Source organism: Struthio camelus, chromosome 5, assembly GCF_040807025.1.
Source record: "Struthio camelus isolate bStrCam1 chromosome 5, bStrCam1.hap1, whole genome shotgun sequence".
Classification (NCBI taxonomy): Eukaryota; Metazoa; Chordata; class Aves; order Struthioniformes; family Struthionidae; genus Struthio; species Struthio camelus.
In genome coordinates this window covers 40,940,131-40,961,867 of record NC_090946.1, presented here as the reverse complement: position 1 = coordinate 40,961,867, position 21,737 = coordinate 40,940,131, and the positions used below count along the sequence as shown (strand labels likewise).

General features: G+C 48.3%; 1 long non-coding RNA gene across 1 annotated transcript; it reads left to right on the top strand.

Moving 5' to 3' along the window:
* Nucleotides 1-2,230: 2,230 nt before the first annotated feature.
* LOC138067317 (uncharacterized) lies at nucleotides 2,231-21,274 on the top strand. Its single transcript, XR_011141190.1, has 3 exons — nucleotides 2,231-2,595; nucleotides 16,560-17,050; nucleotides 20,060-21,274. It is a non-coding gene; the product is annotated as an uncharacterized lncRNA (long non-coding RNA).
* The last annotated feature ends 463 nt before the right edge of the window (nucleotides 21,275-21,737 follow it).

The following is a 21,737-nucleotide window of genomic DNA, read 5'->3' as shown; positions in this document are numbered from 1 at the left end:
CAGCAGAAGTAACTGTGTTAAAACCAATAGGGCTACACCCATGCAAAATACACATGAACAATGAGGCTGTGTAATGACCACAAATAATATCTGCTGACCCTCAGGGTGCAGTTTCCCCTTTATGCTTAATCTGATCTGACCATGGGTTGCTGGTGAAAGGGGTGGCCCTACTCTTCCTGTCTACTCCTGGCCACATGTTCCTGGCACCTCCCTTGTACTGAGTGTAGCAACCCTGTGGCTACAGAAAGATCTGATGGATTTTTTTTGGTAAGTTAGTTTTCTGCTGGATCAACAAGCCAATGTGAATCACCCTGCCACACCAAGACCCCTAGGTGTGCTGTCAGGGACCACCTGGCTGGATGGCAACCTGCAGTTAGACTGGATTAAGCAAAACCAGAAAATAGATCATCTGTCTTCCATAGACACCCTTTGAGCTAAAGACCCTGGGGAACCACCCCTCTTTCCAACATATAGGTTTACATGAAACCACTAATGCAACAGCACAACATAAGCTCCACAGAGTAGTCAGAAACAGAGCAAGAGTCTACCTCTGGGTTTCCCACACCTGCGCTACCCATAGCAAACCTCTGATCTGTATTTCCTGCTCTCTTCCCCTGGCTGAAATGCCACTCCAGCCTCAATGCCTTCCAGGTGATGTTCTTGAAGGAACCTGTTTCCACAAACTGCTTTAGCACTGGTGAGAAAAAAGAAAGTGACACAATATTTTTGATCCTCTTGCCTGCAGATGCACTTGTGCGGGTCTGGCCATGGGGATGACCTTGCCCCTTGCTACCTGGGCTGGGGTAGGCCTGCCCCACTGTGTGGTGTTGAAGCGGGTTTCTCTCTCAACCTCACTGTTGCCTTTCCCTCTAAGCGCTGCCCTTGCACAGTGCCCCAGAGCGTCACAGTCCGCCAGGGATGGCTGCCGTTCTGCTCTTGCTGAAGACGCTCTTTCTGCAGCGCGTAGAGCCATTGCCTGCAAGAAAACAACCGCAGGTGCTCAGGGGGTTGGGGAAGGTTTTTAGCGGGCAGGTGAATGCATACAGGAGAGCTAACATGGAGGAAGGGGACTTAGAGTGGCTCAGACACAAATGATGGAACGTGAACACAGCCTCACACAGAGTTGCCTGGTAATGTTTCCTTATGGATTTAGACTGTGTATTTTTCAAAAGGTCTCAAGGGGAAAGCTCACTTGCAAAGACGGGCAAGCGACTGTGACTGTGACCGTGACCCTTGGAGGTCTATGCATTTTCTGCAAAGAAGAGAAGTTCACACTCAGTGTCACAGTTTACAAGGGGTAAGCCCAGAAGCAACAACTGCTGGCTGTTTTTCCCCACCTTGGCAGTACAAGCAATCATCAATTTATATTTTGAAAGTTCAGCCTCATGTGTTTCATCTCTGACACTAGTTTCTCCTCAGGTTAATTCCCCTCTGGCTTCCAGGAGAGCTGGATGTGACCCCTCCTGACATTTGTTTAGTGAACTATGCTTGTCTTCCGGAGAATACAAACAAGCTGCAGGACTTCCTCTCTTCAGCTTTAACTCTGGTCCAGCTCTTTGCTGGAGCTACTCTGGCCTTACACTGACACAGCATCAGCCTTCTTGAGTAATACTTGCAAAAGTGCCTGTGTGATTTAGAGTTTTTGTTCTTTTTTCAAAAGAGACTTATGTCCAACCATATTGAAAGGAACGTAAGTGTGTAATCCGCATTGATTTCACTGGAAATGAAACATCTGACTGTCTTTGAGGAGCTGGTCTTAATCACTTGAAAAAGTTACTTGGATTTAGGTCTTTAAATACTAATGTAATTTCTAAAAATAGGTCTTGTACTCCAAAGTTGCCCAGACAGTTCAAATATTGTCCCCTATGTTAGCAGCGGGCAGGAATCTGAAGACTGTAATGAGAAAAATAAAAATAAACTTGTGAAAAGCTCCACTTCACAGTAGCCAGGCCCAAGTGCAATTACTGATGTACCTGTAAGCCTAGCTCCACTATGATGTTTGGAAACCGAAATGAAGCATCCTCCTTATTCATGGGAACAGCAATTCTATTCACATAGCAAAGATATTAGGTAAGAGGAAGTATATTGAGGAACTCAGGAAGTGAAAAGTCTTTCATTGCTCTACTCTTGCAAGAGCAATACGAGGAAACATTAGTCAGTTCTTCAGTAGCTTCCTATTTCCATCACCAAACTGCTTTACTCTTTTAAGATCCTGACCACCTTGCTTTTCTGAAGTTAAGCTGGAAGAATATTAAGTCTCACAGTTTATGTCAGATGGAGTCTGGGCAGAGGTGCAGCGTGGAAGAGCTAATGGAGACTAGCTCCTGGGGGCTGCAGACACTCTAGGGTCACTAAGCTAGGGTGACCTGCAGAAGGATGTGGTATGCTCACTTACACATTAGCAAAGCCAGTGCTCGGAGACACCAAAGTCACCCTGAGTTTCTCGACCACCTGCTCTGATGTGAAGATTAGTTTACATGCAACATATGCCTCTGCTTCTACCTCACTGTGGATGTGGCTTGGGCATTTTCCTGGGAGCTGTCCAACCTTATGCTGGCTGTAAATGATCAAATGGCAATGATACAGCTATCCATGGTGAGTTGTGTATGTTGCTCTATCCCTTTCCCGCCTTCAGGAGCTTTGCATGGGTGGTGGGAAGGAGAATTTGCCCAGGATAGCTGGCTGCAGCCAAAGAACTCCTGGAGCAGTGCTGAGGAGCGGAGTTGCTAGGATTTTCATACATGCCTATTTCTTCATTGGCAAGTAGGGGTTCGGTGACCATAGGACAACACATGACAACAAGAAGTTTCTAAGAAAGAGTGTTATCAGAAGAACTGTCCATTTCTAAGGTGATTTTTAAGGAAAGACTTTTTAGAAACACTCCATTCAGAAAGGTGGATGATGTCCTGCTTTCTCTCAGATTGTTTTTCATTTTCCTCCACTTTGAAAAATGAGGATGGAGGGACAGGGGAGATGGAGATGGGTGCAGGAAAGAATGTGAACAGAAATGGTTTCAAAAGAAAACTTTATCTTTAGCTTTCTTCACTGTATTTTGCAAAACATGTGCATATTTCGAATGAAGACACAAATTCAAAAGGCCAGCCAACGTCCTTTGCAAGGCAAACTGGCTCTGTGCCCAGCTGCCTCCTTCAGTAACCCCAGCTTTGAAGCCCAGGGCCCCAGGCAGGCACTTGAGAGTGCGTCTGCTCCCCTGGAAAAAAGCACATTCCAGCCAGATCTGGCTCTGCAAAGGAAAGGTGGCACAGGGACTTTGGGGTGCGCGTGAAGGGGGAAATGAAGGCAATATGGCAAAACGTTAAAGCGACGCTGTCAAGGTTGTAGCAGCTTTTAAAAATAGCTAAGCACAACAGCTTTCTCTTTTTGCAGATTTGTAAATAAAGCATCACTCTGCACAACTGATGTTTTCAGTTGTACATTACTGCAAAACAGGGAGGCAATCAAACACCCACCTCCCTCAGAGAGTCTATAAAAGATCTTGCTGTGACAAAAGAGCTGAGCCAAAATGAAGGGTCACCGGCTAACCTGTCCCAACGGTCAGCAGAGCCCGGCCCCGGGAGGGCTCGCTGGTGCTAATCACACCCTATTGTGCAGCCACCTGTTACACTGGTAAAGAAAACAGTAGTCCCTCGGAGGCTGTTATGAACAGATTTCACTCTACCTGTTCTCCTGAGACCTGGGCTGTCAGCCACTTGACTATTTAACACTTTCCCAGCATATGGTTTAAGATGGGTTTGCAGCATGTTTCAGATGGCAGCAGTGATTTGAAATGAAGGGTCCTCTAATTTATATTCTTTGAACTATTTCTAGATAGGGACCTTCCCTGGATGAATTTCAGACCTGGAGGCTGAGTTTAGATGCACTAAACTTAACCCAGGAGCACAAGTAGCTGGTGTTGCTCAGCCGGTGTCAGGGAGAAACGCTGAGCACTTAGGTTGCTGCGCCCTGTTACAGTGGTGACACTGGGTGTGCAGCACTTTCTAACTGCAGCCAGCCCAAAAAATGCAGAGGGATAATCCTCTAGGAACAGCATATTTGCAATAAGGGGTCAGACAACTTGCCCCAAAAATCTGATATCCCCTCTCCTGCAATGGCCAATGATGCTCCAGGAAAACATCTCCACATAATCTTTCCTCTTCCCACAAGCCAAATAATTTGCTCCATGTAAAACTGGTGTCAGCTTTTCTTCAGCTGCCTCAGCTCGGTGAGCCTCCACAGAGCAGCCTGGGGTCGAGCAGGTGGGGGCTGACCCAGTGTACCCAGCCCATGGCACCAGGGTCTGCGAGAGATGGCAAAACAGAAGCCCTTCCTGACAAAGGCAGCCAGATCAGTCCCTGAAGTGAGGAATTTTATCATCTTTATTTTCACTTGCCTAGCTACTGTATAAACTTTACTACTTTCTCATAGTATTTTGGTACTGCCACTTCTAGTGCCAGCTGAAGTCAGGAGGTATGGCAGTGGGCAGAAACATATAAATCCTAGAATCCTTAAGGTGAGACCCTCAAAATGGGATAAGTGTCAAGGCTGGTGAATTTTACAGCCTAATGGCAGCATCACTCTCATTATTCCCAGAGCCACGTACCTTCCTTCTGACCTCACCAGCGATGCTCGGCTACTTACAAGGAAGTAAACAAAAGGGACTCATGGGGACTTCGGTTCCATAGAAACAGCAGGGAAAATGTCCATGTGTGCCAAGTGGAAAAGGACTAAATCAGTGGGGAAGGAAATTTTATTGTCGCAGTTTCAAAGGGGATGTTACAAACAAGAGAGTGGGCAAAAAAAAAAAAAGGGGAGAAAGAAGGAAAAAAAGGGAAAACTTTAGAAAGCAGTCCCTGAAGCCAGATCACAAAATACTACTAATGAACCCTTGCCTTACAGCAATTGTCAAATATGATGTGGTATTTACATCAACAGTGACTCAGGCAGCATTTACTACTTCCCCTTTAAACACAGCATGACTCTGCCTACCCTAAGAGAATTGTGGATCCCAGCCCCACGGATGGACCAGACATTCGGTTGATGGGAAAACAATGCACTGGGTGGCAGGATGGGAGAGCATGCAGTTTCATTAACCATGGGTTTGCATTAATTAGGATTTGGTGCAAGGGAAACAAGTGAACAGTACTATGACTGTGGTGGAGAGAGACAGCCCTGTGAGTTCTCTGCATTCAGAGGCTGGCAGCCAGGTAAAAGACGTTCCTGATTCTCAGCTTGACAGCACTTGCCGAACAGGGGGATCGCTGTGGTCTGACCCCAGGTTGATTTGCTGCCAACAGCAGCCTGGGGCTGGAGTGAGGATCGCCCTAAGCTATGCCATCTGGCCAGTCCCTGGGGCCACCCCAAGCTGGGAACTGCTGGAGGGTGGCTAGCTGTGCCTGCACCCTTTTTCTATTTTGCAGGCTGCAGAAGGGATGGTGTGGGTGCTGTCTTGGACGGTGTGTGGGACAGTCTGCTGTGGACTCACCTGGGATACAGCAGGCTCACAACCTGGACTGTGGATCTGATTACGAAATCTGTAATTGCCCAATTTTTGTTTGAGGGTTGGTATCAGGGTGCGTGACATCAGCTACGGACTAAGATCATGGGAATAGCTATGGGATCAAAGAGTCAGATATATGTGTGTAGGATTGAGTTTTCTCCTCATGTCAATTTACAGCAATATCACTGTGCTCCCTTCTCTCTCCTCATTGTGAAAGGATCCTCAGGCCTCCAGGAGGGCTGCTCTTTTAAAGGAGGGGTAGGTCAGCATGTGTCAGCATTCAAATGCATTTGGGTCGGTGACCCCCAGGTGGGGGGGATACAGTGGATTAGGTACAGGTGGATTAGGTACATTGCGTTGCGGGATGCCCATTTCACACGAGATTTTCAGATGAGACAGCAAACCTGATCTTAGCTTTATGAGAACATTAGGGGTGCACTTTCTATAAGAGTGCAGATTGAAATTTCCTTTCAGCTCTTCTCCAGCTGGCTGTATCCTGGTGATGGCAGCATTCAAATAACAAAGATGTAAGTCTCTAGTTTGTAAAGAGCTCCTGTTCGGGGGAGAATATCCAAAGATTTTAAAAGGGGAAATACCAGAGACTTTAGAGATGATGAATTTCATTGTAAGCTAAATGCATACACGGCATTGGGTCTTTGGGAAGGAGAGGTAGGGTTACAGATGTAGAGGGATGGCGTGGCTCAGCTGCTGGGTCATTTTTTATTTACTATTATCTTTTCCAATTGTGGCAGCCCTTCATAAACGTGGGAGCGGCAGGACTCTGGGGTTCACAGAAAAAAAGTTGTCACGGCATTTAGGTACCACAGGTGGTAAGGCTTATAGGCATCTGCTTGCTACTGTATGCTTTGCAAAGGCTAGAAAAGGCTAGTTCACATGACATATTTGCAGTGTGGTTTTCTGGGGGACAAACTGAGACAAGAAGATGGGCCACAAATTGCTGCCAAACGCCTATCTCACGGCCAGTGTTCAGTCCCCCCCCCCCAGCCCAGCTCCAGGAGAGCTTGCCTTTAAGGGAGTCCTGACTCGCTGCCATCGGCTCAGGCTGTGTCCGGCAGGAGCAGCGGCCCTGCAGTAGGAAGTTTCTGCCAGGAAGGCATCCCTATACAGCCCTGCTTTCTGCTTACACCAGTTTGAACAAAACCCAGCATTCCTCAAACCTAGTCTTCTGAGAGTTTGAGTCTCTGCCATTTTATTCCTTGTTTTCACTATATGGCTCGTTTTCCTGAGGCCTTAGAAGGTGAAACAGCCAAGCGCTGTGAACAACATAGACACTTGTGGGGCAGCTGCCCCTCCAGCTTGTAAGAAGTGTCTGGGGGGCTTGGTGAGTCTTTTGCTTAAAGAGCCCTGAGGCTTCACATCCCAATGAAGTTAATCTGAACTCTGCTTTTTAGAGTGCACTATCTGCATTTTATGGATATGGAAAGCCGAGGCAAAGAACGGTGACACAGTTGTTCAAGGGATCAGCGGGGAAACAAAACACAAGATCCCTGGCTCAGAGCTAGCCTAGAGCAGGCTTTAAAAGCAGTAATTAATTTTGATAAAGCTTCCAGGCTATGTTTCTCCTGTTTGCATCACACTAGTGGAAGGCTGCATACTCGGAAGGAGCCTCTATCTAGTCTCTAAAATAAAACCTGCAGTTGAATGCATTTGAGTTGGCTTGAAGGACGCAGTGCCCCTCTTTGCAGCAAGCAGCTGCAGGTCTGAGTCACAGCAGCAAACGCCATCTTCACAAGGGTGAAACTCGACTGAGACCTGGGCATCTGCACTTCTGTAAAGCTGTACATTGGTCCCACACTCTGCTGGAGAGGTGCTCCGGTTTGCATTCGTGCAAATACATGCAGACGCTCACCAACAGGGCACAGGAATAACTTTAGCAGCGCCTTCTGAACTTATGGCTCAAAGACCCATGATGTAGGGCTACGTGCACTGAAAGTGGGAGGATATTTTCCAAATATCACACCAAATTCACTCTTCTTTCATCCTCCGTGTGGAGTGTGTGACTGAGCTTGTTATCTTTGTCTCTCATCTGATTATTTGTTCACAGTACCCATTGAAACTTTGTGGCATCATAACACTCGCCATAAGGCTCTCTAAGAATCTCTACGACAGTGTCAAAAGCATAGGCATGTACTTTGCAGTGCCAGACTCTTGGGAAGCTGTTTTAACAGGCTCCTGTTTTCAATTAGTGTGTAAACTCCTTGGGGCAGGAGTCTGGCTTCCCGTTAGTCTTGGCTGGCAGTCTAGTACTTTCTAAGCAAATGACCCTCATCCTCATCTTCCTACTCAAGTTGGCAAAAATTGAAAGTCAGCTCAAATTTCAATCACCCCATTTACTCGACCTGAAAGGGCTGAAACCAGTGTCTGGGGGCTGGTTTTATAAAGAGGGCCACATCCCTCCAAGCAACATTCAGGTCCACTCCGGGCTCCTTCTCATTTGAAAGAGTTTTGTTTGGACTCGTGTCTCTCAGCAATGCAAACAAGACATGAGCAAGATGCAAATTACACCTGTAGGACCATCACCTGAACAGACTTCTCCCCAGTACTTCCCACTAACATGGCTTGTGATGCAGTCCACATTATGTAGGGGTGTCCTAGTGCTTGCTAGAATTTCAGCCAATTCAGTACTTGCCTGCTGGGATTTTGACCCCTCCCATCCCCCATCTGTTTGTTTGAAGAGATAACTTCTTTTATATATATGCTTGCTCTTTGGATGGGGGGGAAACCTTTATTGTTGTCTCTGAGCTTCTGCAGCATAAAGTTCCAGGATTCCTCCATTCCCAGCTGCTGGATTCAGAAAGCTTTTCCTTTTTAAACTTCCTGTTCACACAGGGTGGGGGTGGGAAGTGGGGGGTGAGGGGGGAGGTTAGGCATTGAATAAAAGGAATTAACCATTTCCCTTCTCTGACCTTTGGGAATTTCCGTATGTGAAAGTGGCAGCTTGTGTGTCTAAGAATTATAAATGATGGGACCTTGCAAGTTACTGAATGGATGTGTGACCAGAGCCCAGAGGCTGCTCCCTCAGCAGGACTGGGCGGGAGGAGGGCAAAGGGGAGGAATGAGAAGCAGGAAAGGCTAAAGATACTGGAAGACCACTTGTTGCATAGGAATGAAAATTGCTTATCATGCTCCAAAGATCTCATGCTATTGCAGCTTCCCTCCACCATGCCTTAGTTCATCTCAATGCACAGTGCGAAGGAGGCCAGGAAGTAAGTTTCCATGAGAAGCTCTCATGACTCAGATCCCCCTCCTGTAGAGTTTCAACAGTTTCCCTAGGACAGGGTCACCATCCTGAGAGGAAAAGAGCCATCTTGGCTGGCTTTAAACTGTATGCAAATTTGGTAATGCATTACTCTTTCTAAACCCTTAGAATGGCCTTGACAGTGCTTACAAGTTAAAATTTCCTTGCTGTTTCTGAGAAATCAGTGTATGTCCGCTAAGCCGCCCTTTCCCCTATTTTATGGGTGCTACACAAACACCCCAGCAGTCTCGCAGTCACTTAGATATCCCTGTGACACACGTACACACTCCCACAGACACGCACAGGCAGGGCCAGGGCGAATGTGGAGCAAGAGGCAGCACCGTCCTCGGTGTGGTTTGCAGGGAGCCCCAAATGCCTGTGGAGGGACTCCCTGGGAGGCTGAGTCCTGCCGTGGGTGGATTAAAACTTAAAACAGCCATAGCCAGACGCAGCAAAGGAGAGTGTGTGCACGTGCGCGTGTGTGTGTATTCACACACTGATGGCAAGGCGTACCAAAGTGGCACGATGCCACAGGCCGCACCAGGGGCAGGCTGCAGCTCTGCTCATATGCTTACCTGGGTGAGCAACCCCAAATGGTAAAATGCACCTAAGCATGTGTGTGCAGCAGCTTATACTCAAGCTGATGTCCTTGGAGGCCCAGGTACCCACACTGAGAGCCTCTAGCCTACGTGACTTAGAAAAAGAAGCAAATTCACCCAGGGAGTTTTCTACTTTCTCATTTTCAGCTAGCTCTACCCCTATCCCACTGGAAAATTTGTTCTTGGGCTCCACCTTCTGCCTTCTCCCAAAAGCCACCAATGCTCATGGGCAAGAGAGGGGAGTTAGATGAGCTTGAAGGGATTCACCAGGCAGAAAGGAGATGGCAAAGGTTGGCAGCTGATGAAGGGCACCAGGACTGGTGCGTATAGTACGTGGGCGGGGGGGAGCTTACATGCATGTTGCTTCAAGCAAGGCCTCGTAAAACCTAGCCCTGGCCTCCCAGACATTCCTCACAGTCATGAGCACACATGCTCACATAAGCACATATGCAAATAGTGGGATCTTTTGCAGGAATTTGGGCAGAGTGAGTCCACAGTGCCTTCCTATGCACAGGAAGCTGGCCGGGACCACTGCATTTCCCTAACCTCGAAGCTCTCGCTGACTCAGGCTGCCCATGCAAAGAGTGAGCAGTGTTGTGTAGCTTGCCTGAGAAGCTGCTCCAACCCACACGATGCAGCCGGAGCTCCACCTGAGCATACCAACACCCAAAACACGCTCAGCTCTTCCTTCTTTATCAGGCTTGACCGGGAGAGTTCCTAAAAACTGGAGGAAAAACCCTGCTTGCAGTCACTGCTAGCTATGATTTGCAAGGCACAGAGGAAAAAATATGTTGCTCAGCAGGGCCCCTGCTGTATCCTGTATAGCATTTCTGTGGAACTACCCAGGCCCATCTGTCTAAGTGTTTACTAATTGTAAACCTAACAGGGATGACCTGGGGAGTCCCAGCCCCTGCTGCTCTACCCGCACGACAGAACCAGACTGAGGATGCTTTATATCTTGCACAGTGCAAGGGGATGAGAGGGGAGGAGGAGGGGGTGGCCTCTGTCTCGCAGCAAACAGCGTCACTGAACCTGCATTTAGGGGGACCCTGGGGGAGTGATATGAGGCAGTTTGGGGAAAATCTCCTCCTCCTCATCCCTCCTTTTCTCTCTCTGATGATGCTACCAGGGAAGCTTCTTTTTACTCTCTGTAGCTGAGCATCCCTTGGCCACTGCTGCCCTCGGTACTTTCATCAGCTTGTGGATGCGACAGGGACCAGCCGGTGCATCAAAGGCTTGTTAAGTTACTGCTGCGCTGTGAAAGAGAAGGAAAAAAATCCTGTTGACTGTGACGAATTAGAGAAGTTCAGAGGTGGCGCTCACCCTTTTATTGAAGAGCTGCTTGAATCTGTGCACTGCTAAAGGGATTAGACTAGCGTGTGGCATGTTTCTGATTCTGACAGAAACCTGAACACGCTCTAGTAGAGCTATAAAGAGAGTGGCAATGTCAATGGTCAGGGAGGGCTGAGGAGGGATGCCTTGTTGCGACTGATTAACCACACTTGGGTGGCACCAGGGGGTTGTGAACTGTACGTGCCGTTAACTAGCAAGGTGCTAAATTCTCCAAAGCGTTGCAAAGAAAAAGCATTTCCAGCACTATATAGGGGCTTTTTCTCCCCAGATCCATTTCTATCACACTGTATTCTTGGATGCCCTCTTGCAGCACTGAGCTCTCCAGCAAGCAGGGCAGTGCCATCCCTGCCGTGGGATTCAGCCCTGACCTGGAATAGTCTCCGCTAGGGATGGAGAGGACTTTGTGGTCTTGGTTACCATTCAGCCTTTGCTCACTCACCTGAGTCAGAAGTGAAAGTATCAGGTCTTGAAATTGCTCAAGTAAGTGAATGTCAATGTGATAAAACATGAAAAAAGTTGTAATTTACTGGGAGGCAAAACAGTCATTATTCCTAAGGTTCAGCATTCATTCGGACTTCCAAGACACCAAGCTGACAGTGCATGGACAGCCAACTAGTATCTGCTTACTCTGCGCTAGATTTCAAAAAAGATACAAGAAAATGGCCATTTTTGAATGTTGCTCACACAGAGCCTACTCTGAGAAGGAGATCAGAGACTAACTCTACAGCCTGGTGTACAAACTGAATGACAATATTCCTAAGCAGGACATCTGCTCAGTAATAGAGACATGAGTGACAAAGCTGAAGATGCTGACAGCGGTGTGGAAGAAGCAACCTGGGAAAATTTGGCAAACCAGAGTTGAAGATGTGGGTATATCTGGAAGAAGGATCTCAGCTTGTCAAATACTGTTTTCCTCAAACATATCCCTAAAGTAGAGTTACACTGGAGCTCTCTAGATGGAGCAGGCAGGACCCAGATTGGCCATTCATTTCCTGAATGTAGCTTTACATTAGCCCTTCAGGCTATCACGGCACAAAGCAAGTTGGGTTCAGAAGGATCTGCAGTTTATACATGGTAAAACTGAAGATCTGATTTAAGAGGAACAAAACTCTTTGATGCTCCAGGAAAATTGCCAGGAAAAGGTTAATAGACAGGACATAAGGGCAATGATTTCAAATCAGACTGAATGATAATTTTCAGCTGCTGCAAGGGCTAAAGCCACTTGAAGAAGTCAGCAAGAAGAAAGCATGTGTCACACTCCTTCCTGCATGACACTATCAGAGACAGCTTGATAAGTCTAGGTGGTTTCCTGACAAGCAAGGCTGAAGCAGAGATGGCTGAAGATATGTGGAACTCCATGAACATAAGGAAAGAAATCAAAGTAAACAACAGGTCCTCAGAGGAACATTCAGGAAAGAGAGGCAGAAAAATATCTGTTCAAGAAAACAGCAAAGCAATATCAGGGAGCGTGAGAGGTGACAAGAGGCACGCACAGACAATGCCATTAGAGAAGTTGAATTCTCTGCTTAAGAAGCTGATAGCAAAGTAGTTTTCCCACTGCCAAAGTGTGATTTTGAGACAGACAGAAAGCAGTTTTTTCACTTTTCTGTGAAAATATCTGTGAGTTCAACGAAACCCTGTTATTCCTATTTGTGTCAACACAAAGACATTTAGAAAAATAATGAGAAAGTATTCAATTCCTTTTTCCCTTTCCCTTGCCTCAATACTGAAATGTGAACAGGTACATATGTGGGACTGAGAGATCTGGAGTCATGTCCTTGCATGAAGCCAAGCAGAGGTTATCTCTGGGGAGTGTACCAACCTCTGGCCCATTTACTAGTCTGAGAAAAGTTCAGATGCAGCTGGAGACTCTTAAGGGCTTGAGTGGGTCAGAGAGTGCCCTGGGCTCCTTGTCCCCCAGCTGCAGAGACCAGGAGCAAATCTGCACACCAGTCTGGGTTCTCTCTCCCACTGAAACCAGACCATGGCAGAGTGGAGCTGATCAGCATGGCCCAGAGCACCTGAAGTGAATGGACCCAGGAACTTAGAAAGCACCCCCCCCCCAATCTGGTGAAACAGATGTAGCCTATGTCTCTATTTTTAATCAGTGACTTCTACCCTGTGGAATATCTCAGTACTCAAACAGCTCTGTGAAACTATTTTTAATGATCCATCATTTCCACAAAAAAAGAAACCTTCTTCAGAATACTTCCAGCCAGATTTAGTTCTAACAGAACTATTCACAGTGTCTAGATAACTCACTGATAATAAACAAGGAGAGACACTAATGAGAGAATAAGCTCAGAAAAAGAGGTAGGGACACACAAAAGACACTAAGCATACAAATGCAAAGTAACTATTGCCTATGAAATAAGTCTGCTTTGCAAGTGAAGAAGTGGGAGATGCAAGTCAAAAACCAAAAGCATTAGCTGAAGGCCTCCTTAAAAGTTTATAATGGTGGAATCACTAATAAACCCATTGAACCTTTCAGTATAGTTGAAAAAAAAGCTCATGACCCCTGGGAAAAAGTCATGGTAGTCAGTCTTTACCTAGAAAGATGAATAAGCTGTCTGCAATACATATCAAGCTGCCTTTCAAGTTTTGCAGAGTATTCTGCTGCTGGATGGCACAGGAGTGGCTGAGGCAAAGTTAAAAGAAAAGCAGGCTGAATTTTGACCTAGAAGATCACACATTGACCACGTTTCCAAAAACCTCTATCAAAGAGATCACAGGACAGAGGGAAATCGCTCATTGTTATTGCTCTTAAGAAATCATTTACTAGCTTGCCTCATGTGTTTGGAAACTTAAATGACTAACATCATCCAAGACATTGACCAAGTAGCAGAAGATGGAGAAAAGCCAGCTGAAGGAATCCCTAGCCTAGCCTAGTTGTGTTAGAGAAAGAAACCCAACGGGCTGGGGCTTGACAATACAGAGCACTGGTTAAGAGCAGTTGGGGCAGACACCTGGAGTCTGGTTTGGACCCAAGGCAACCTTTGAAGAAATCTAGTTTTCAATGCATGACTTTGGCAAAGTGCCCAGCAGGTATTTGAAAGTCTGCAAGCTCCTCTCTCATGTTATCTAAATGAATTTCTCTACAGAGTGTCTGTAGGAGTGCTTATCCTACACTTCCAGGGAGATACAAGCTTCACGTTCAGCTTGTATAAAATGGCATGGCTAGTAGCTGACTCTTCTTTGCCTTCATGCCCAATTCTCCTTTCGCTCAACCATTACCCCCGTTGCTCAAGTGAGCTCAGGGAAGCTGACTGATGCTAGCACTCAGTAAGAAGATAACTAGGCTCTAAGATCCTAACTTTCATTGAGTAAAATCTTCAGGTGGATTAATACATACTTCTTCATTGGCTTTCAAATAGCCTCAGCCATTCTATTAGCATGTGACCCGGCCCGTACTGTACTATAAAAGCATACATAAAAATTGTCTTACAGTATTTGTAGCTCTCCTCTGGGTGTTTGCGCCATTATCTTGTTTTCATCTTTCTGAGCAAAAAGGTACAACGCATCATTTTGCAGGGCGTGCTGAGTTTCCCTGCTTTGGCTTATTACATTCAATCCCTCAAATTCCGAACTCATACTTGTAATACTAGTAGGAAAGGTCTGGAAAATGTACAGGGAACCTGTGGCAAAAGGCTACATGGCTGCTGTCAGCTGCAGCTGGACTTGGGGCAACTCTCTCTGGCAGGCAGGTGGAATCACAAGCAAGCATTCCTTGCGTACTCATCGTCAGCCGAGGATGCTCACCCACGTCGTCTCCCCTGACCCAGAGCCACCAGGCAGGGCTGTGCAGTAGGCCACTGTTTCATGCAGGCAGACTCCTCGCTGTCCCGAGCACAGCAGTGCCCTGCCTATGGCAGCTGGCACCTCGGGCTGCTGGACTTCCTCTGCCCACCGCTGCCAGCACCAACTCAAGCTGTAACAGGACTTCCCCCAGTGATGCCCATTCAGACCTAGCTCGGGACCCAGAAGTGCGGCTGTCCCCTCAAGCCTGCTGAGTCCAGGCCAACACAGACTCCAGTGGCGTCAGCTTCCTCACAGCACTGTCGTGTCAGACCATGTCAAGCCCCAGCTGCATGAGTTCCCATCCCCAACTTCAAACCATGAGTCAGGATGCTCACACCAGATGCTAGTGGCCAACTGACCACAGCCCAGCGGTGAAGCATGTGTTGGCCTGCCTCTGGCGTGGGGTGTGCTCACTTCCTATATCTAAAACTGAGTCAGGGATACATGTGGCTATTAAAGAGGGTATATCAAAACAAAACCTCCTTCTGACATTCTGCATATTGTCCGTCTGACAGCACTATGGTGTGCGGATATAACAAACAGCTAGCAAATAACAGGACAGGAAGAGGTTAGGGATCAGGATCTCTCTGGCCTGCAATAAACCAAGAGGCTCAGATTCAGCAAGCAATAAATGTTTCCAAACTACACGGCATGTATTAGGCCATCTCATCACCCAGTGCTTGCAGCTGCTGACACAGCATGGATTAACAAAACAGACATTAAGGATGGGGTGGGTTAACAAGCTGTGTGCAGTTTCCACATCATGGCAGGGATCCTGCAGGTGGGAGTTGTGAGTCTGGCCAGTCAGATGCATTTTCCACGAGAAGTTTGAGATACTTTTCCACGAGAAGTTGAGATGCACTGCAAACCAGGCAGAGCATGAAGTTTTCAGCTGGGAATGTGCTCTTATTCCTCTACCACAGGTATTTTCATCATCAATCTGCCTTAAGGGCACCTAGTCAAGCAGTAGTTAACTCAGGGCGGAAGGGAAGGCTAACAAAGGCATGGGGATGACTCAGGGTGCTGGAGCACCCCACTCTCACAGCACAGCAGAGCATCTCTATTCAGTTCTACACAAACAATTAGCTGCTCCTGGTAGCAAAGGAACGGTCCTCTCTCGGAGCACTCCTTTGGCGGTGTAGCCGCTGCCTGCCAGTTGCCATCCTGGTGCGTGTCCCTGCTGCCTGGGCTGGAGGGACTGTCACGGGGAAGATGCTCTGAGCAAGGCTGGCTGACTCTACCCCTCTAACTGAATGGTGGCATTGATTCTGGTCTCCCTTGCGGGTCTGCGCTGGTGTCTGTGGTTGGAAGTCCTGTAATCTTGTAATGGGGAACCACCATACCCGAGCTGCAGGTGCACTAGGCTTCCTTCTGCCCTGGGCACCCTCTCAGCCATCCTTGGGGTAGTGCTGACTTGGGACACAGCCCGGCGGGTCTGCTTGGAGAATGGGCTAAGGCATTGCCTCAGTCAGCAAAAGTCCAGCACAATTTAGGCATGACTAAAAGTTTACCTTCTCAGAGACACACAGAAGGGAAAACAGCCATAGCAATACCTCCAACAGTGACTAGGAGGGCAAGCGGAAGAGCTGGGGAGGTGCAATAGGTCAGCCCAGCCCACGCCGCTCTGAGTACAGCACATGGATGGGACTGTGGTCTGTTTATCTGTAAACAGTGGCACTGTTCAGTACAAACACGTAATCAGCCTGAGCTTGGAAGGCTTTGCATCCTTCTTGGTAACAGCATGATAGAAAATAAGGCCTTGGCTCATTGCCCTCAGCAGGCTGCTGAGGTGGGCTGGGTGAGGAGCTGGGAAGAGCTGGAAGAAAAATGTTTAGCTTTGCTTTTCAAGTTTGATTGCCTTGACAATGTGAGCTCCAGTCCCAGCTGAGGTCCTGGAGCCCCTCATAGCTACCTCAGCTGGATGTCTGGGGAGGGTGCAGAGACCTGGGGGGCAGCACTGAAGACCTGCTCAGCTTGATCTCAGAGGAAAGTCATTTGTAACACCTAAAGCCGTACACAGACACTAACTGAAGCTGCTTTCTGTTCGCCATAGGTACTCACAAAGCACCTGTCACTCACAAAGCACCTTGTCTCCAGGGATCCTGACAGATCCTTCTCTTCTCCTTATGAAATCAGGAAGAAATGCCATCCTCATCTCATATGGAGACATGAAGCATGACGAGACGTAATTGCATAAGAGCCGAAGACCCAACCTTTGGCAGAGCAATTGCTTAAAACCTGGAGCTCTGGTCAGCACCTCGTGGGCTGGAGCTGTCTGGATGAGGCCCAGAAAGTATTCTCACCTCCAGAGGAGCAGCCTTGTTCATTCAGGGAACATCAGAGACTTCCAATGCTAGTGAGACTAAAGCCCAGAATATTAGTCAGGTATTATTAATTCCTGCAGTGCTATGTGTCCCATGTACCCCTCACCTTAAGCGCATAGCTCTGCATTAAAGGACAGCCTGCTTTATGGTGAATGGTGGCAGCAAAACTGCATCCAGTTCCCTACCGGAGATGGAGAAGAGGCATTTCAGTTTATAGTTGGTAAGTAACTATACACCTACAATCATGCATACAAACAAAAGCATTGGATCTCACCTATCAGTGTGGTACAATCTGGGAACTATTGCAATAAAAAATCTGATCTGATAAAGCTTAAAAACCTGTCCCATGGGCTGAGTTAGTGTACTTTCCCTGCAGCAATTTCTTTAAGCTAGGAAGCTTTAAGTTGAGATTTGCATTCATTAGATTCACTGAATGTGTTGATAATAAGCTCTCTTAATACTCAGGCACAGACAAGACCATACTGTTAAAATTTCATTTGAGGAATTAGCCACATAGTAAACAGCAAGGGACATATCACAGACTTCTCAGATGTGTGAAAGTCTGAGGAGATTTCACAGTCTCACGTTTGAGTGTTGTTATAGTGATCCTGTTGCCAAGGCCTATGGATCCCAAACCTGCCCTGGGAGAGCATTTTGGGAGACAGACTGACCGTATTGCATTCAAACCCTATTTCTCGGTCACAGAAGAGAGAATATTGCTGATCACTTGTTCAACGGGCAAATCGGTGCAGTTCTCAGAGACCCTTCCCTGCCTTTCTCCTCCTCCTAGGGGAGTGCCATGAGTGACTGGTTTAGATTTGCCACAATATTTTCCAGAGGGGCCTGTGAGCTTTGCAGGCTGCCGGGTTCCTCCCGGGCAGGAAGCTGCAGCGGCACTGTCCTTGCTACACCAGGCCTTGAGGACAGGGTGCAGGAAGGTAGTTTCTGAAGAAAGCAGCCAGACTCTTTCGCTCTACACAGGTGTTTTCTTCCACCCTTACCCCACCTGAGGGATTTGAGAACTCTTTAGAAGAAGCGGCATGCATGCAATTTGCCTCCTCACATTTGCCTTGGGGAATCTTTCCAGACATTGTCCCTAACAGCATCTTATTTCTGAGACATTAAAAAGTCACTCCATTCAAATGCAAATCAAGTCCTTCCTGACAATAACTGTTGAGTAATTTTGACGTCAATACAAGTGCTCTAGCCGGACGTTCCAAGAATAGACCTGGTGTTTGGGAACAGAGCAAAAAGGAAGCGACCACAGATAATACACAGGAGCAACTCTTTAAAGGAGAGACTGTGAGGGGAAGATAGCACAGTTAGGGGTATCAGGTACCAAAGAGTCAGAGATCTCAAGTAAGGAATACGCACAAAAAGCTAGGCCTGAGTGGGCTGAGGTGCAGCTTCTCCTCAGACCAAGGCTGAGGAAACTAGGATATTATTCAGCATACGTCTGCTTGGGCTCTTGTGCTGATAGAACAGGAGTAGTAGGATGAGTGAAGGGTGTCTGGAGGAAAGGGACCTTCTAGGCATGGCAAATGACCCACAGATGGACCTGGCAGGGAGAAAGGTACATAGTACCCACTGTAGCACCAGAGCCGCAGTGCACCCTCTTGCCTCCCAGAATCAGTCTAGTGGGAAGATTTTTGTCATTTTGTCACTCCATCTCCAGTGAGTCCATTTGTCCAGAGGCAACCCCAAACTCTTTCCCTTAGATTGCAGTTTGGACTGAAGCTTACACATCTGGAGCCTGCTTTGGTACCTCTGCCCTGCGCTATATTGTACAATGTGCCCTCAGGAAGCTTTCTCCTATGCAGCGCATGCTGTCATGCCCCTGAAGCGGGCTGCAGAGAGGATGCTGAACTTGCAGGCATTTAGAGGCATAGACTTTCAGCTAGAACTTGATACGAAAAAGTGCATTCAGACACAGAACTGATGGGCTGATAAAACAAACAGCTGGCTCCCCAAGGCTCTCCAGGGCAAACAGCTTGCTCTTGAGCTGAGGTAGACCCCTTAGGAAACACGATCCAGCAGAGATGCCATTGATGTGCTTGTGTGATCAGAGAAATACATGCAGGGCTTCCTGAGTGACATGGCATTCGAACACTGTTTGGAATACAATGGCCTTTCTGCCAGTTTTAGAATTTTCTGACATTCTAAGTACAATCGTATTTATAATGGTTACATCTAGCCTTTGTGATCTGCTTGCTCATCAGCCAACAAAGAGCCCTCAGGTATAAATTTCTTCTCAGCTTTACCCTATTCTACTGCTCTGGATTTGTCTAGTATTAATTAAATACCTAGATTTCTCAGAGAGCTTTACAACATTAACTCATTCACCTCCAAAATTCTTTACTGTCACATTCACAGTGATATTTATTGGCTAGCAAGTAAGTGGGCAATGAAGCCTAGAACCACCACATTAATGTAAAGAGATTATTTTTTTATCCCCCTTCTTTTGCAAAACTGATTTATCCAAATTCACAAGGCAAATCAGTGACAAACAAGGGGACTAGACATGGTGTTCAAACCTTGAAGCTCTGCTGGACCCACTGGTAAGCGCTTTTCATGAAAATGCTTTCTCACCTTTTCATACAAATCCATGCATAACCCAGATAGACTGCAGCCCACCTAGAACCATAGGCTCGACCATATTTACCCCCAAGGGCCCTTCAGCCCATTTCTAGCAGATGACCAGTCCTCTCTTATTACTAGAAAGTGGTACAGTAAAAATGCTGGCTTGTTAAACAAAAGGTTAAACATCAGTCACTTTATCCTCAGGTAAGAACAACTTGTATCATTTCAAGTAGGTGTCACCTGCTGTTCTTTGTGGCATGTTTCTCTTTGATGTCTTTGAGGACAACACTACATACTCACATTCTGGGGGAGCTGTACTGTGTATGCTCCCAGATATGCTCCTCACTCCCCATATATTTCCTATGAGCTGTGGATGTCCCAGAGGGCAGATTGCCCTCCCTAGAGGAGGGAGTGAAGACACGGCCACTGGGGCATGTAGTCCCTGGGCTGTTGCTGTCTTTGCTCAACGTGCTGCATATCATGGCATGGAGTGTCTGCGTAGCTGCACAGCTGTCCACCTAGCCAGGGAGCAACTGGATTGCCCCCAGCTTCCCACGTGAACCTTGGAGTTTCTATGTTGGCTGCACACAGGGAAGGGAAAAATACCCTCTGAGTTTCCTAATCAAGTCCTTCTTTCATCTTCTTACAGCTCTGGAAACACATCGGTGCATTTGAAGAAACAGGGGATGCCATTTTCTCCAGTAAATGTGGCTTACTAGGAAGGGAAAGAGAGATGGCAGCAAACAAAGGGCAGAATCGCTGAAGTACAACTGACACACGAGGATCCTACGAGTACTGCTCTCATCCCTCCACATTAGTATGATCTATATTGTCGTGCACAGGGAAGGCTACTGGGAAACTGTGCACTGTGTTGCCCTGTTGCGGATCCTCTTGCTGGCTGTAGTTAGCTGCTCCTGGAGCCCCTGGGGGCAGCCAGCCCCTCGCCTTGCCTTGGAGCAGAGGAGACCTTGGGCTGTCCCAGGGAGGCGGGCTGGCTCAGATGCTTTAGCAGCCTTGTGCACCTCGAGGCACACCTCAGCCTCTCTGGCAAGGCAAGGACATTGGGATGCAGTCTTCAGCAGTATGAAGAACAGAGAAGTCGGCTCCTGGAGGACTTGGTAGGTTTTGTCTGACCCTGCAGGTACCGGAGTGAATTCTAGCCTCTCCCATCCCGAGAGGTAAGTCAGCACCTAGTGCCTGCTGAAATCAGCTAAGACATATGTGCTAAGCCAGGCACCGGGCGCCAGATTGCTACTGCGAACGTGGCCCTTTCACAGTTCAGTTCTTTGCTCAAAACAAGCTAGCCAGTCCCCAAAGGTTTAATAGCGCTGCAGAGCTGATCTGAGGTTTTCTCAGAGCTGCCCAAAGAAAAAGTTTCTTGCCTTGTGCTCTTCGGGAAGCCAGTGCCGGCCTTCGCAGCTTGCTTGGCAAGGAAGGGCCAATGTTCGTGTTAGCGGCCGGCCCCTTCGGACGTGAGTGGGTGTACATCTGTCAGTGGGACGTGAGCGCGTGTACATCTGTCAGTCACCCACCCCCTGCGCTGCGCCAGGAGGCAGCGCACCACAAACAAACCCATGGAAAACTTGACCTGGCCTTTTTACAGATCTAAGCAAAAATAGTGGCTTTTGGCTTCCTGCTGTCATCCCCCAGCGTTTTAAAATAGCGGTGACCCGTGGAAATCCCGACGTGCTGATGGAGCCCGGTGCCGGGTTGTGTCCTCTGCTGCGGCACGCTGTTTGCGTGTTCAAAGCAGCTTGTCACCCCCGGCCCCGGCCGCGAGGAGAGGGGCCCTCTGGCAGCTGCGGCTGCGCACAGCAAGGGGCGAGGGGCCGCCTCGGCCCGCGGGGGCGGCCTGGCCGGCCACGCTGCCTCCCGTGGCGCTCGCCCGCTCCCCGCGCGCGCGGGCGCCTGTTTCTCGTGGGCCACGGGCCTTGAAGGGGCTCGGCGGCGCGCGGCGGCGCAGGAAGCACCTGCTCCTGCGATGCCGGCTCTCTTATCTGACCCCAGTCACATCAGGTGGCTTCCTTGTTTACGCTGGCAACCGGTCCCAGCGGCCCCCTTCCCCCCCCGCCCCCGGCTTCGGCCGTCGCTGCCTGGCTCGTCCACTCCTTTTTCCAGCATGTCCATTGATCTGAAGAGAAAATCACTCCCAGACTTTCCCGGCAAATAAGCTCCAGCCTCCGCTTCCTTCGCCGAGGCCGATGACAGGGCGAGCGCGGCCGCGGCCCGGCCCGAGCGGTGGTGGGGCGCCCGCGGCCGGCTGCACCCCGCGGCGGGCAGAGGCCGCGGGGCCGGCGCGCGGGGCAGCCACGGGCGAGGGCTGGTGT